A 13,736-nucleotide genomic window follows, 5' to 3' on the forward strand; every position below is an offset into this window, starting at 1 on the left:
GTCCTTGCTCCGGACACGCCACAGGCATTCGTGGCTCCTATATAAGGCAATGAAGCCAGTCCAGTAGCTGGTGTAGTCATCAGAAGCGCGACCTGTAAGTATAAATATAACAAAAAAATGTAAATGTAATGAGGATTCGCATTAATGTGATTACTTTTTTCAAATACATTTTAAATTTAAAACTCAGAAAATTGACAGTGACATGTATATAGTGAAGGAGAACATTTGCCTGTACAGCTGTTGCTGAAAAAACCATCCTATACATTTTTGTAGGAAAATCGGTTCAGGAAGTGTGGGCGGGGCAGAAGTGGCCGTTATTGAGGGTGGAGCTCCCAAAGGTGCAGATAAACATTTCGTGGAACACAATGCCCCCAGCAGTGCCATATATACAAATAATGCCAGATACAATGTTCTTCTGCAGTGCCAGATAAGCAAGTCTAAAAAAATACTTAGTGGTTAAGCGCTGCAGAATGCAAGAAAATGCTAATAAATAAAATAAATACTGGGGCCACATGCCACATGGGGCATGTCCAATGAAAATGGGGCCATGATAAAAGGCCACAATAGTGAAGTGCAAGATACACATATGCCCCCACAACGCCTCTCCTGCCCACACACCAATCCGGTGTCCTCTAAATCTAATGAGTGTGGTAATAGGCTGCAGGTTATGTGTGTATGGCTGCCTGCCACTATACGTCCCAGCATGCACGCATATGGAAGTGACTTGAAAAACACTTTTATATGAGGGTATCTCCCACAACTTTAGATGGTCGGCGACCATCGAAAGATGGGGGAGGTTATCCGCGGCATAAGAATGGATGTTTATGGTAAACATCCATTTCCAGCCTGTGCAGGCGAACCCTCACTGCAGAGGGGGTGCGGGTGGGCAGACATTCGCAGGGTGGGGTTTGGTGGATTTTTGCAAGGCTGCGAATTCGCAGCCTTGACAATCACCCAGAATAACCCCAAAATGTGCACAAATGCAGCCTAAAGACAGGAAGCTACAAAAAATTAACTTAACACAAGCATTTTTAGAATTAAAAGTGACTGATTTCTAAAATTTACCTTGGCTCGCTGATCCTGCCGATGATGCCATTTTTTCCTGTATAAGGAGGAGTGCGTTTTTCCTCAAAGCTCTGGAAAACAATTTTAAAATATTGTAATACATAAACATTCTTTGACATTGACATGACATTTTACATTGCTGGGGGGAAAGCGGATCAGGGTATACACACCAAGCCGCAATCCACATAGCACCAACAGTGCAGTATGTGATTAGCGGTGGGGGAGCACCGGTGTACAATCGCCGGCTACGCCAGAGCGGAGGGACTGGGGGGGGGGACCAACAGGAGGGGTGGGGGGGCCCTAAAGGTAGTGCGCCAGTAGTGCTCTGATGGAGGCCACACTGGCGTGCATCTACTACATAGTGGTATGGCTGGACATTTTCCAGGACAGGGTACTGCGGTAGCAAAGCTGAGCCCGGAAAATTTCCACCCATTCCACTCAAGTGGTTAATTTGTTGGAATGACCATCGACCATCGTTGATTCAAAATCACTGGCTGAAGGCCAATGTCAAATACTTTGGCCATCGATGGGTGATAAACAAATGGTTTTACTACATCGATGGTACTGATGTTTTGGTTTATTTATTTAAAAAAAAATGCAAGGACATAAAGCAAAACTCTGCCCCCATAACCCGCAAAGCACCACCAATGTGGTTTGATTGGCCCACAGGCCAGTCACTTAAACATATTAGATGACCATCGTTATGTAAAATTATCGATGGTCACCCATTGCATAGTTTTACATTATCGATGGCCAGTTGCACTTTTGACATCGATGGCAATCATTGATGGCAAAGGCAGCCATGACCATCACTAGTCAGTCACATACCTGCATGTGCCTTCTGTAAGCCATGTCCTGCACCCTGCATGACAACCAGCACATGCAAAAGTTCAAATGTGGCAAATTAAACATAACAAACCAAAAAAAAGGGCATTTGCCATATTTATTTTTAAATCGGGGCAGGTTTGCTTGCAGGGTGAAACATGGTTTGCAGAATGAAGTAGCCATGTGACTTTGTCTTTAACAATAGAAAATAAATGCAGCCCACAAGACCAACCATAACATCATAAAAAGTGTCCCCATAACCAGTCTCCTGCACTAAAAACCAGTGCTACATTGCTACAATGCTACCTTCATGGGCAGGGGTGCATACAACAAACATTGGTGGCCAGTGGCCTACGAAGCATGCATGCTACAGCATTTAGGTCGACAATCGTTAGGTTGACACCATTAGGTTGACATGCATTTAGATAGACAAGGGTGAGGTAGACAGTGTCATTTGGTCAACAGGGTCATTAGGGTGACATGGGTAAGGTTGACATGGGTATAGTTGACAGTGAAAAAGTCGATACAGTCAACATAGCACCGCGTCCCCTCGCATGGCTCGCTGCACTCGACATGTCTCGGGCACGGTGCCTCGCTGCGCTCGGCACACTATTTTATTCTCCCACTACGGTGGATGGTAGTGCATGAAATACCGCCTGTCGGCACATGTCGGCTCAAAAAACCAGCAGAAAAAACCAAGTCGGCCTTTTGCCTGTCAATCTTCCCATGTCGGTCTTTGCCTGTCGACCTAATTTCCCTGTCGACCTAACCAATGTCGACCTAATGGTGTTGAACTAATGCTTGTAGAACTAAATGCTGTAGACCAAATTACCATATCCAGTATTAACACATTGGTGGGCAGGGGGAAGAAAAAACTTATTGGGGAAAATTTACTAAGCAAGATTCGAAAAAAATAAAAATCATATTTTCATAGTAAAATACGATTTTTTGGGGGCGTATTTGTATTTTTGGCATTTACTATGCCAAACATACGATTATTCATATTGATGGGACATTCGTATTTGTATTTACAAATACAGTACATCGATAGAATACGACTAGTAATCACTATTCAAAAAAAATGGTGATTCCTAATTTACTAACCGGCCGTATTGAAATTTCAATACGGCCGTTAATTATCGGCAATTAGTGCGATACGCCCGCTAATTGCCGGCCAAATACGCCACAAAAATACACTTCATTTTCCTGTCGAATTTGGCTTCAGCCTGCACGGATCAGTCAGATCCATGCAGGCTTCAGTGTAAATATAGAAAAAAATGAAAAAAAAAAACGGCGTGGGGTCCCCCCACGGCCGTAACCAGCACCAGGCTGAAAGAGCGGGGCTGGTATTAAAAAATCAGGGAACAATTTGCACAGAGCTCCGCTGTATTTTTTAAAACCAGCCCCAGGCTCCAGGGGCTGGGGCTGGTTCCCAAAATACGGGGGACAAAATGACTAGGGGTCCCCCATATTTTAAGAACCAGCCCCAGGCCCAACCAGCCAGCAGGGTAATGCCGCAGCTGGGGGAGACTTTTTAATACAAGTCCCCCCGGCCAAAGCATTCAGCCCTCTGACCGGTCAGCCTGGCCAGGGGTCCTGGGGAAGTGGGGACCCCCCAATAAAGGGGTCCCCCCCCTCCACGAATTACCTGGCCAGGCTGAAGCCTGGTGCTGTCCCCAGTACCCCTGGGCTGTGGGTACCGGGCTGATAAAGTGTAAAAAATAGATTAAACCATTGGGTTTTGTTGTGGAACTATGAGTTCCAGCAAGCCTGGAACGCAAACTGGGACTTGTAGAACCACAAGTCCCAGCATGCGGCCAATTAATGGGATTGCTGGGACTCTTAGTTCCACAACGAAACCAATAGTTAAATAAAAACACACTGACGCCAGATAAATAAAACTTTAATACACACGGAGCACATTCATACTGATACTTACCTAACTTGAGCCCATAGGTAGCCCTCGGTCCTGGTCTGTTGTCCTGGGATCCTGGTCTTGTGTCCTGGTCCGGGGGTCCAGCGTCCTGGTCCGGGCTGATTTTTTTTGTAAAAGATAGAGTAACCGTTGGGTTCTGCTGTGGAACTATGAGTCCCAGTAAGCCTACACTGCATACTGGGACTTGGAGAACCACAATTCCCAGCATGCGGCCCATTAATGGGCTTGCTGGGACTCTAGTTCCACAGCAGAACCAATAGTAAATAAAAACACACTGATGCCAGAAAAATAAAACTTTATTACATACACCGCCCATACATACTGAAACGTACCTATCTTGACCCTGTAGGTAGGTCTCCATCCATCCGTCCATCAGCTGGGCCTGGATGATGACTGGTGATGAAGGGGGGGGGGGGTGTGAGGGTGTCGACTGGGTATGGATGATGCCACGGGAGGGGGACTGAAACTTACCTATCTTGACCCTGTAGGTAGGTCTCCATCCATCTGTCCATCAGCTGGGCCTGGATGATGGGGGGGGGGGCGACGGCTGGGGATGGATAATGCGAGGGGGTGACGGCTGGGGATGGGGCTGGATGATGCAGGGGAGGGGGCGACGGCTGGGGATGGATGATGCTGGGGGGAGGGGTGATGACTGGGGGGGGAATGATGGCTGGGGATGGATGATCCGGGGGGGAGGGGGGGGGGGTCGACTGGGTATGGATGATGCCACGGGGGGGACTTGTGATGATGCTGGAAATTGCGGCATTAAAACAATATGCCCCAGAAACCAGTGCCAGCCTTCTAGCCCCTAACCCCTTGACAGATAGTACAGCCGCCCCCCCCCCCCCCCCCCCCCCCCGCCAGAACCATTAGCACTTCTGCCCTACTCCCCCTGACCAGCAGCACAGAGGTTCTCTCCCCTACACATTGGTGGACAGTGGGAGAGCTAACTACTCACCAGTTCAGATGCTCCGCTCCGCACACCAGCACCATGCAGCAGAGACGCAGCAGCAGATGACACCTCCTTCTTCTTTTGCCGCCGGGACTGGATACAATAAGGCGCGGGCGGGTGGAGTGGCAGGTCCCAGGACATCGCAAGGTGATCGTAATGCATGCGTATCGGAAGGTGCTTGCGATGCATAAGATCACCTTGCGATTAACACTAGAAAGTCTTGGCTGCCCTCACTATGTGAGCGCCGACTTTCACTTAGGCGGGAGCGCGCATCGGGCTCGCAAGCCCACTTAAATCACACAATTAGTATGGGATATGTTTCCGATATGGCTTCCGATGTTCACTATATTGGCAACATCGGAAGCCATATCGGCCCGTGTGTACACACTATAACCCTTTTGTTTCCCTGTCCTCTGTCCCCCTTAAACAGCTTCCATTAGTGCTTCCTTTTATGCCTCTATTTATTTGTTCCCCATTACAGTGATTTTGTCCCCTATAGCTAGTTTCCCATCCGTGCTGTCTGACTTTCACATGCCGAATGAAGAATGGCGCCGGAGCTGGGACTTATATAGAGTTCTGGATCTCGCAAGAATCCAACGCCGGACAATGATGTTTTCCCTGCGCATCCAGATCCGAGTCAGGCAGGAAGCTCCGAACGCCCCTCAAATCCGGGCTCGGATACTCACCGTTCGGGCAGGCTCGGATCTGGGCAATACGAGCCCGCAGATCTCTAATCCACAGTGAGTAGGCCGGAACACATATAGTATTTATAGCATTTATAGCACTTCCAATATGTTTTGTCATGCATAAAATCTATTGCTGTGCATGTTATGCTTGAGCATTTAGGCACGATTACAGCGGCGTAACTATAGCACCGCAGCCCCCGCCACCGCGGAGGTGCGCTGTGCATGTGGGGGCGCCGGGGGCTGCGGTGCTATAGTTACACACACACCCCCCCCAATCCCCCGCAGACTTACGTATCTCGCTGGTCCCGGCGGCTCCGTTCTTCTGATGAGGACCACCACAAAATGGCCGCCCCCATATAGCACACAGTTCTCTGAAACTGTCTGCTGTATGGGGGCGGCCATTTTGTGGTGGTCCTCAGCAGAAGAACGGAGCCAGCGCGATAGGTAAGACTGCGGGGGATTGGGAGGAGGTTAGCATGGGCAGCGGGGCGGCGGATTGGGGCTTGACGGGGCGGCGGCGGGGGGCTGGGTATGGGCGCCCCCCCCCTAACGACGGGGGGGGCGCCCAAAACGTAGCTACGCCACTGCATGATTATGAATAGATCTTTGTTTCTTTCATATGCTGTAGTACAGTGACATGCTTGCAGTGCTTTATTTGCACTTTTGTACATCTCTCATTACTAGTGAGCCTTTGTTATTATTTGCAGCAGCCCCGCTGTTACAGCTCCACTCGCTGGTATGGGTTGGTTACCATGGTGAAGCAGTGGTGTCACTGACGGAGATCACGCACAGACGTGATGAGTGATGACGTCATCAAATGGCGCTGCAGACTAGCGGGTGCGTGGTCCTGCTGTGGTTTGCAGCTTGCACAAGGGGAATGATACACTATAAAGGTACAGTATGTTATGCTTTCTTTCTTTTTGTACACTTGAAAAAAGTTGAAAACTAAACTGAAATGTTGCGGTAGTACTGTCGTTTTTGGACACCTGAGTGCCACACCTCCTGGGAGATATATATATATATATATATATATATATATATATATATATATATATATATATATATATATATATATATATATATAGCAGTGGGGAGACTGGCACGCAAACCCTCCTTTTGACGACTGGTCCTGGTGCCTGCCTTAGAACACTGTTCAATAATATAAACCAATATCAGAGGCACTCACAGGACTTATAAAGATAAGAATTCAGGCATGGGTGCCACAGCTGTGATCAACGTTTCAGTTTATTCAACTTTCGTCAGGATGTACCTAAAGTCCCTCTTAGTGCTCAAGAAGGTATATCAAGAATAAAATAGTGAACTTAAAACAGGTTTCAGAAATTGACCTTGATATCTAGAACCATCTGTCTCTGAGATTCCTGCTTCAGACTCAGAGACAGCTGGTTCTAGCGATCAAGGTCAGTTTCTGAGGCCTGTTTTCAGTTCATTATTTTATTCTTGATATACTGTACCTTCTTGAGCACTAAGAGGGACTTTATATACATTTGTCATCATCCTAAAGATGCGGCCACTTACAAAAAGTAAACATCTTACAAAATAACTTTTTTTGGAGAAACATTTACCCCTGATGAAGTCAGACTAAGGATGAAATGTGTTGGGTACTTCTGTAGAAAAAAAAACGGTACTTATGTAATATCTGGACTCCCGTTTTTCTTATGAGACCGCGTCCCCTCGCAGGGCTCGCTGCGCTCACCACTCTTCGGGCAAGGTGGCTCGCTGCGCTCGCCACACTATATAAAATCAACTCCATGCGTAGTTGGATAGTAGGGGTATGAAAAAATGGGGTGCATTTAACATGGGAGTCCAGATAATACATAAGTACCAAAAAAACAAAGAAGAATGTGTTGACATGTGCAAGCTCACATATAAGAACTTTTTAATAAAACTCTTTGGATAAGACTTTTTAGCTTGATTCAAACCTTGGGAAAACTACAGCTCTGCTAAAAGCTGAAATACCCATTTGTGGGCTTAAACACAGCGCCGATTCACTATTGTTGTATATATATTAATAAATGTGCAAAATTGCTGAATAATTAGCCTAGCGCAGTTTTTCTTTGTTCTTTGCTGCATTAACAGGTTTGGGCATTTGACAGCATGACCGATGCGATGCATGGTACCGCGGACATACCACCGGAGCCTGTGAGTCGCAGCTGCTGCATTAGCAGGACTGGGTGGGATCACATGTGATATATCATATGCGAAAGTTACCAAAGCCGTCCGCTCCCAGGGTACAGTATGTGCATGTGCATAATTGTGCATGCTCATGCACAAATCCCAAACATCTGGGATGGGGCCAAATTTGGCCCCAATCAAATGGGTCTCAATTGGCCCTTAAATGAGTTGGATTTAACTGGGAACATTTTCATAGTAATCATCAGCTTAGCAGCTCTTCCAACACACCCATGAGGTGGCTGCTCAATGTCGTTTTTTTTTTTTTGGGGTGTCGCCAGTAGCCCTAATCCCCAGCTTGTTCACGTCAATTCCCTCCAGTTTCAAAACAGAAAAACACTGTAAATGTGTAACAATAATTGTTGGAACTGGAGGGATCAGTGAAAAGTCTTATTAATCATTTAAAAAATCCAAAAATATAAAATTGAAAAAACAACACTGTAAAAAGTGTAAAAACTTTTGAACTTAAAAAAAAAAAAATCAGGAACTTACTCACCGCTTTAGACCACTGATCTTATGTTTGGTTGTTCTGCTGGGAGCCTTCAGGTGAGGTGGGAGAAATCCAGGATGATGGTTCGAGCGCGGCACAGAGGGCAGGTGTTGCTGATCTGCAGCCATTCTGTCAGACAGGGAACATGGAAGGTGTGGTGACAATGTGATACAGCCCTTTCTGTACCTACCTCAATGTCCGAGATGCAGATGGAGCAGTACTCTGGTGCCTCTCCGTCTGCAATGGTGCGCCTGCTGAAGGTGGGGAGAGGGGGAATGATGAAGCGCATGACCCTTTCCAGCATGAGGAGTTCTTCTCTCACTGCAGCTGCCTGATGGTCACTGGCAGGGGGCTCATGTCGTCCTCTTCCTGGTGGTGGTCCAGATATTCTTCCTGATGGACTCCCATGGGATGGTCTGCGGCGTCCTGACCTCAGCCATGCCTCCCTGATGTTCTGGGTTGGACTGGTGTTTCCAAGCAGCTGGGCTAACTCCCTTCGGCTCATCGTGGCTGGTGATTATCGCTGCACAAATGGAAATAAAAAGCACAGATGTGATTATGCCTGGAGATCCTGTCACTGGGGAATCGGTGGTGGTGAAACAATCTGATCTTTCTTGGGATGTCTTCTCTCCTGTGTATGCAGCAGCTTCTACCCAGGAAATGCCAGTGCTGAGGCTTTATACCATGGAGGATGTGGCATGCGGGCGGCAGTTGGTGATGGTCATGCGGCACATCACATCTACAGTATACTCCACATCATCCTCTTCCCACTGATATTACACAGGGGGACATGTAGGAAATCAGTGGGAAATGGCATGTTAGTGCTGAGGAGTCATTACACCAAGAGCAGGGGGGTTTGGGGCATCTGCCAAAACCATCTCATTTCTGCTGCTGGACCCAGTGTGCTCAACTGTCATTGCTGCTGCCACCAATTGGTGATCTCTGAGGTCCCGGCTGCCAAACATTAAATAGTATTTCTATCTATTTATCTCTCTATCTATCTGATTGTAAACATTACTATGACAAAGGTCAATAAAGACTGAAATGTTGTTGCCATTAGAGACCACTGTGTCCTGCTTTTTATACTGATGACAAGTCCTGCGAGTGCCACCATTCCTAGCGTGTATATTGTGTAACTCCATGCTGGAAGGCACAGGGAAATTATTAGTAGGAGGAGCTACGGGTACCATTGGTGGAGTTATTAAGCCACAGTCTAAAGCTTTTTTTTTTTTTGCAACCCACTGCTGTCCACTTGCAGGTGGACATGGGAGCAGTAATGTCACATGTTTTGGATAGCCACTACAATCCCGATTTGAGAACCAAGTAAATCTGAACCCGCACATCTCTAGTAAAAAAAAATTCTAAATAAATTGTAGGTGTTAAAAAGTGCAAATTATTGCAGCGTTGGACCCCAACGCAGCCCAGCCCCACCAACCAGGGGGCACAGGATCCCAAATTCATCCCTAAAATTGTACATTGTACACCGGATACACTTTCATATGCAGTATGTGAACACTAGAGACCATACAACTATGCCATCATGCATACATGGTGGCACTGTGGGACTTGGACTGTAGATAGGGTGGTGCTGGGGCCAGCTTATTTTCAGTTTATGTCTGTAGTAGGACTGGGGTGATGGGTACTGATTCCATTGGCGCTCTGTTTGCATCACAGCGTGTGCTATAAGTAGCATTTTGCCACCGCTCTCTGATCTCCAACCCAAATCACTCCCCTGCAACCTGTGCCATCTACATGGCAGCATTGACGTTATGCTGGGTACACACCAGGACGACTAGGGCCCGATCAGCACAATCTAGATCCAATTCCGACCAATTGGATGTAGATTGTGTGCTGATCGGGCCCTTTTCTGACCTGGTGTGGAGCGATACCGATCCGATGCGCGGTCCCGCGGGTCGGTCGGTCGTTAGTGAGATCCTACCTGCTGCAGGTAGGATCTCAATGACGACCATACAGCTGGGTGCGGGTCGGCATCGGATCGGACCCGCTCACGGTGCACATCGTGAGCGGGTCGTGCCCCCCCGCGTCATCGTGAGCGGGTCGGACGAGACACTGACGACCCGCTCACGATGTGCATCGTGAGCGGGTCGTCCTGGTGTGTACCCCACATTACAGTCAGAGATCTACTGTACAGTACAGAGATTCAAATTTACTAATAAAACTATTCCATGTTGCAATATGGTGCCCATACACAGATCTCATCGTATCTAGTTCAAAACGCATCCAATGTGCTGAAGCAGCCATTGTGACGCCTATGTGATTTTGACTAACTTTCCTATGTGGTCAAAATCTTAAGCCATATACGCATCATGGACATTATTCAGGTCCATTCGCAAGCGCATATTCATTCGCACAGGGTAAATTTTTTTCTTTTATTGCACATGTGCATTTCTGCACATTGCATATGCTGGGTGCGCGTACCCAACCTTGCGGCCACTGTGCACCACCGGATGTCAGCTGCACGCCCACTTCCTCCTGAGCGTACACGCATATGTTAGGTTACTCAGAACAACCTTACATATGCGTACACCTTCCACATCTTTTGATGGTCGGCGACCATCGAAAGATGTGGGAGGGTCCCAGTGGCCTGCGAATGGATGTTTATGTAAAACATCCGTTCGCAGCCAGTGCAAATGTATGTGCCTTGCGAATGGTGGGCCGGCGAACCACCATTCGCAAGGCGGGATCTGGTGAATTCGCATCCAAGCTTTTGAACCAGAATAACCCCCCATGAACCATTCGTTCAACAGAAATGAAGACAAAAGCAACGTACATTGGAAAAAGAGTAATAGTGTATTGCACATTAACATCACGTATCTGTATCAGGCCAAGCAAAATACATAGAGTGCCAACACCAGGTCAGGAACTATGGAAGATTATTATCTTGTCTTCAGTTCTGTTCACTGGTCCCTGCACTGGGATCTCTGCTGCTCTGAAAAGCGGCATTAGCTGTGGTTCGCTTCATGAACGATGAGCACTGGAGGCCATCTGTTACATTTCTTACATGTGATTTTTCCACTTGGCGTAAGTGAAATCAGCGATGGGTTTGGCTAAAGTGGACTTTCTCTCCTGAGATGCTGTGCTATCATTCTCGCCCCGTTGTCTGCCATGGAGTATTGGAGCTTTCGCTTCAGTTTTCTTATTAGGGATAACTGAATCCATTACCATCCATTGTAGCCGGCTTGGACGTAATATTTGAATTGCTTATAATTTAGGTTGATTGTTGCTTTATTTAGATGAATAAAGCAGCTTGCTCTGTGCCAGTGATTGTCTTTGTTCCAGCCCCAGGCGGCGTCGCTTCAACATTGTGAAAATAAAGTTACTTGACCTCTATATTGAACGACATGTTCAAATAAAGTCCCAGCGCTGAGATAATAGAGTAACTGGGTCTCCCATTCTAACTCTGAGGCTTGAAGACACTCCAGATGTTGTTGAACTACACATCCCAGCATGCTCTGCTACAGTTTTGCTATTTGGCCATGCTAAAACTGATGCAGGGCATGCTGGGATGTGTAGTTCAACAACAGTTGGAGTGTCAAGGTTAGCCATCACTGAACTAGGGAGTAGGAAGCAGCCTGGGCGGAAGTAACATTAAAGAAACACTGGTTCTATTTACAGTGGTATTGTAGTATTAGCTCTTTTCCTATCTCCACCGGGGTTATGGTATACAAGATCTGCAATGTCTCGGTCGACAATCACGAGGTCGACCACCATTGGTCAACAGTGAGTAGGTCGACACCTAAGAATAGTCGACAGACCCAAGGTTGACATTGACAGAAGGTCAACACAAGCATTAGGTCAACAATGGGAAGGTCAACAGTCAAAAGTTCGACACAAGTTTTTCACTTTTTTTGCCCGATTGTCAATACAGTCCACATGTACACCATCTAAGTGTACCACATCCCCTCGCATGACTTGCTGCGCTCGCCATGCTTCGGCTCAGTGCCTCACTACGCTAAGCATGATATTTTATTCTCTCACCACGCCGTTGTGGATGGTAGGGCATGAAATACCGCCTGTTGGCTAAAAAACGTGAAAAACTTTTGTTGTCCTTTTGACTGTCGACCTTGCCTTGTGTCTTGGGTCTGTCGACCATTCTTAGGTGTCGACCTACTCACTGTCGACCAATCGTGGTCGTCCCAGGGTCTGGATACCCTCCACCGGCCCCCTTTGTGCAGGTGTGTGAACTATGCATAAGCATGTTTTCTTACAATGCCAAAAGTTGAAAGGCAAACTATTGGAATAACTAATGCTCCTATTCCACCTAAGTCCTCAGTCTGACCATGGATATGTAACACAGTTCCAACCCAGGTCAGACCCGAGACTGACCATTTCCACCATAGTTCAACAGCTCAAATTATATCTGCGTCAGAGCCATTTATATTCCTCAGTAGCACCCGGTCTCAGGAGCAGCATTAGCCCCAGTAGAGACTCCAACTCTGCCCCTTATGTCACTGGCTCCACTCTGGATTAGTGTAAGCACTGCAGGAAGCAGCACCCCCACAGATCTCTCCATGCTGTAAACAGGAGCCGGTCAAATAACTCAACTTTCCCATTTACACTTCCCCTTAAACTGTCTCTGGACCCGGATTAACCCTTTTCCACCTAGTAATATCATAGCAATAACCCGGGTTTTAGCAGCAGTGAAAAAAATGGTATTATTAACAGTGAAAACACTGATTGTTATAACATCTTTTAGGAGTCATTTGGTCCATCGGGGAACCTCTTGTGGTCACTGATGGTATTCTCCTCATAGGGGTGAGTAGTTAGCCTTTTATATATACAATATATATAGATACTGTAGGTCCCTTATGGTCCTACTTCTGCCCATACTGTATACTGTAGATCAGGGATGAGGAACCTTCGGCCCTATTGACAAACTACACATCCCAGCATGCCCTGCAACAGTTGTAGCATGGCCACATAGCAAAACTGTAACAAGGCATGCTGGGATGTTTAGTTCCACAACAGCTGGAGGGCTGAAGGTTCCCCATCCCTGCTGTAGATGTTCTCTACCTGCTAATAGGCATATCAGTAACAAGACTGAAAACACAAAGGGCCCGATTCAGATCTGTTAGGAGGGCTGCGAATTTGCTATCCCATCAGGAAATTTATAAACCATGTATGTCCATGGTATATGTGCAATGGCTTCCCTTCGCTGGCCGTACGCTGGCTGACTGACAGGCAGGGAGCGTTCCAGGGTGGACCCCCGGCGTTTCATGGGCATGCCCACAAAAACGGTGGACACGCCCATAGAAATGGTGAAACACAAGTGTACCGCTGCCTGTGACGTGGGTCCCTGGGTCATGCGGCGGCTGTGAGCACCGGGCACAGCAGGAGAAATCATTTGATGGTAAGAAACCATTGAATAATTTCTCCTCTGATGTACACATCCGTTCCCATCCCTGCACAGGGATTCATGCGGGGAGGGGGGGTCAGGTCAGGTCTGAATCGGGCCCAAAGACCCAAATGCAACCTGGATATTCAACATTCAATGAGATTGTCTTCAACAACAAGGGGCTCATTCATTATTGTCTTCATCATATTGTTTTAAAAACAATTTATACTGTTGAT

The sequence above is a fragment of the Crinia signifera genome, chromosome 8, assembly GCF_055691185.1.
Source record: "Crinia signifera chromosome 8, ASM5569118v1, whole genome shotgun sequence".
In the NCBI taxonomy this organism is placed as follows: Eukaryota; Metazoa; Chordata; class Amphibia; order Anura; family Myobatrachidae; genus Crinia; species Crinia signifera.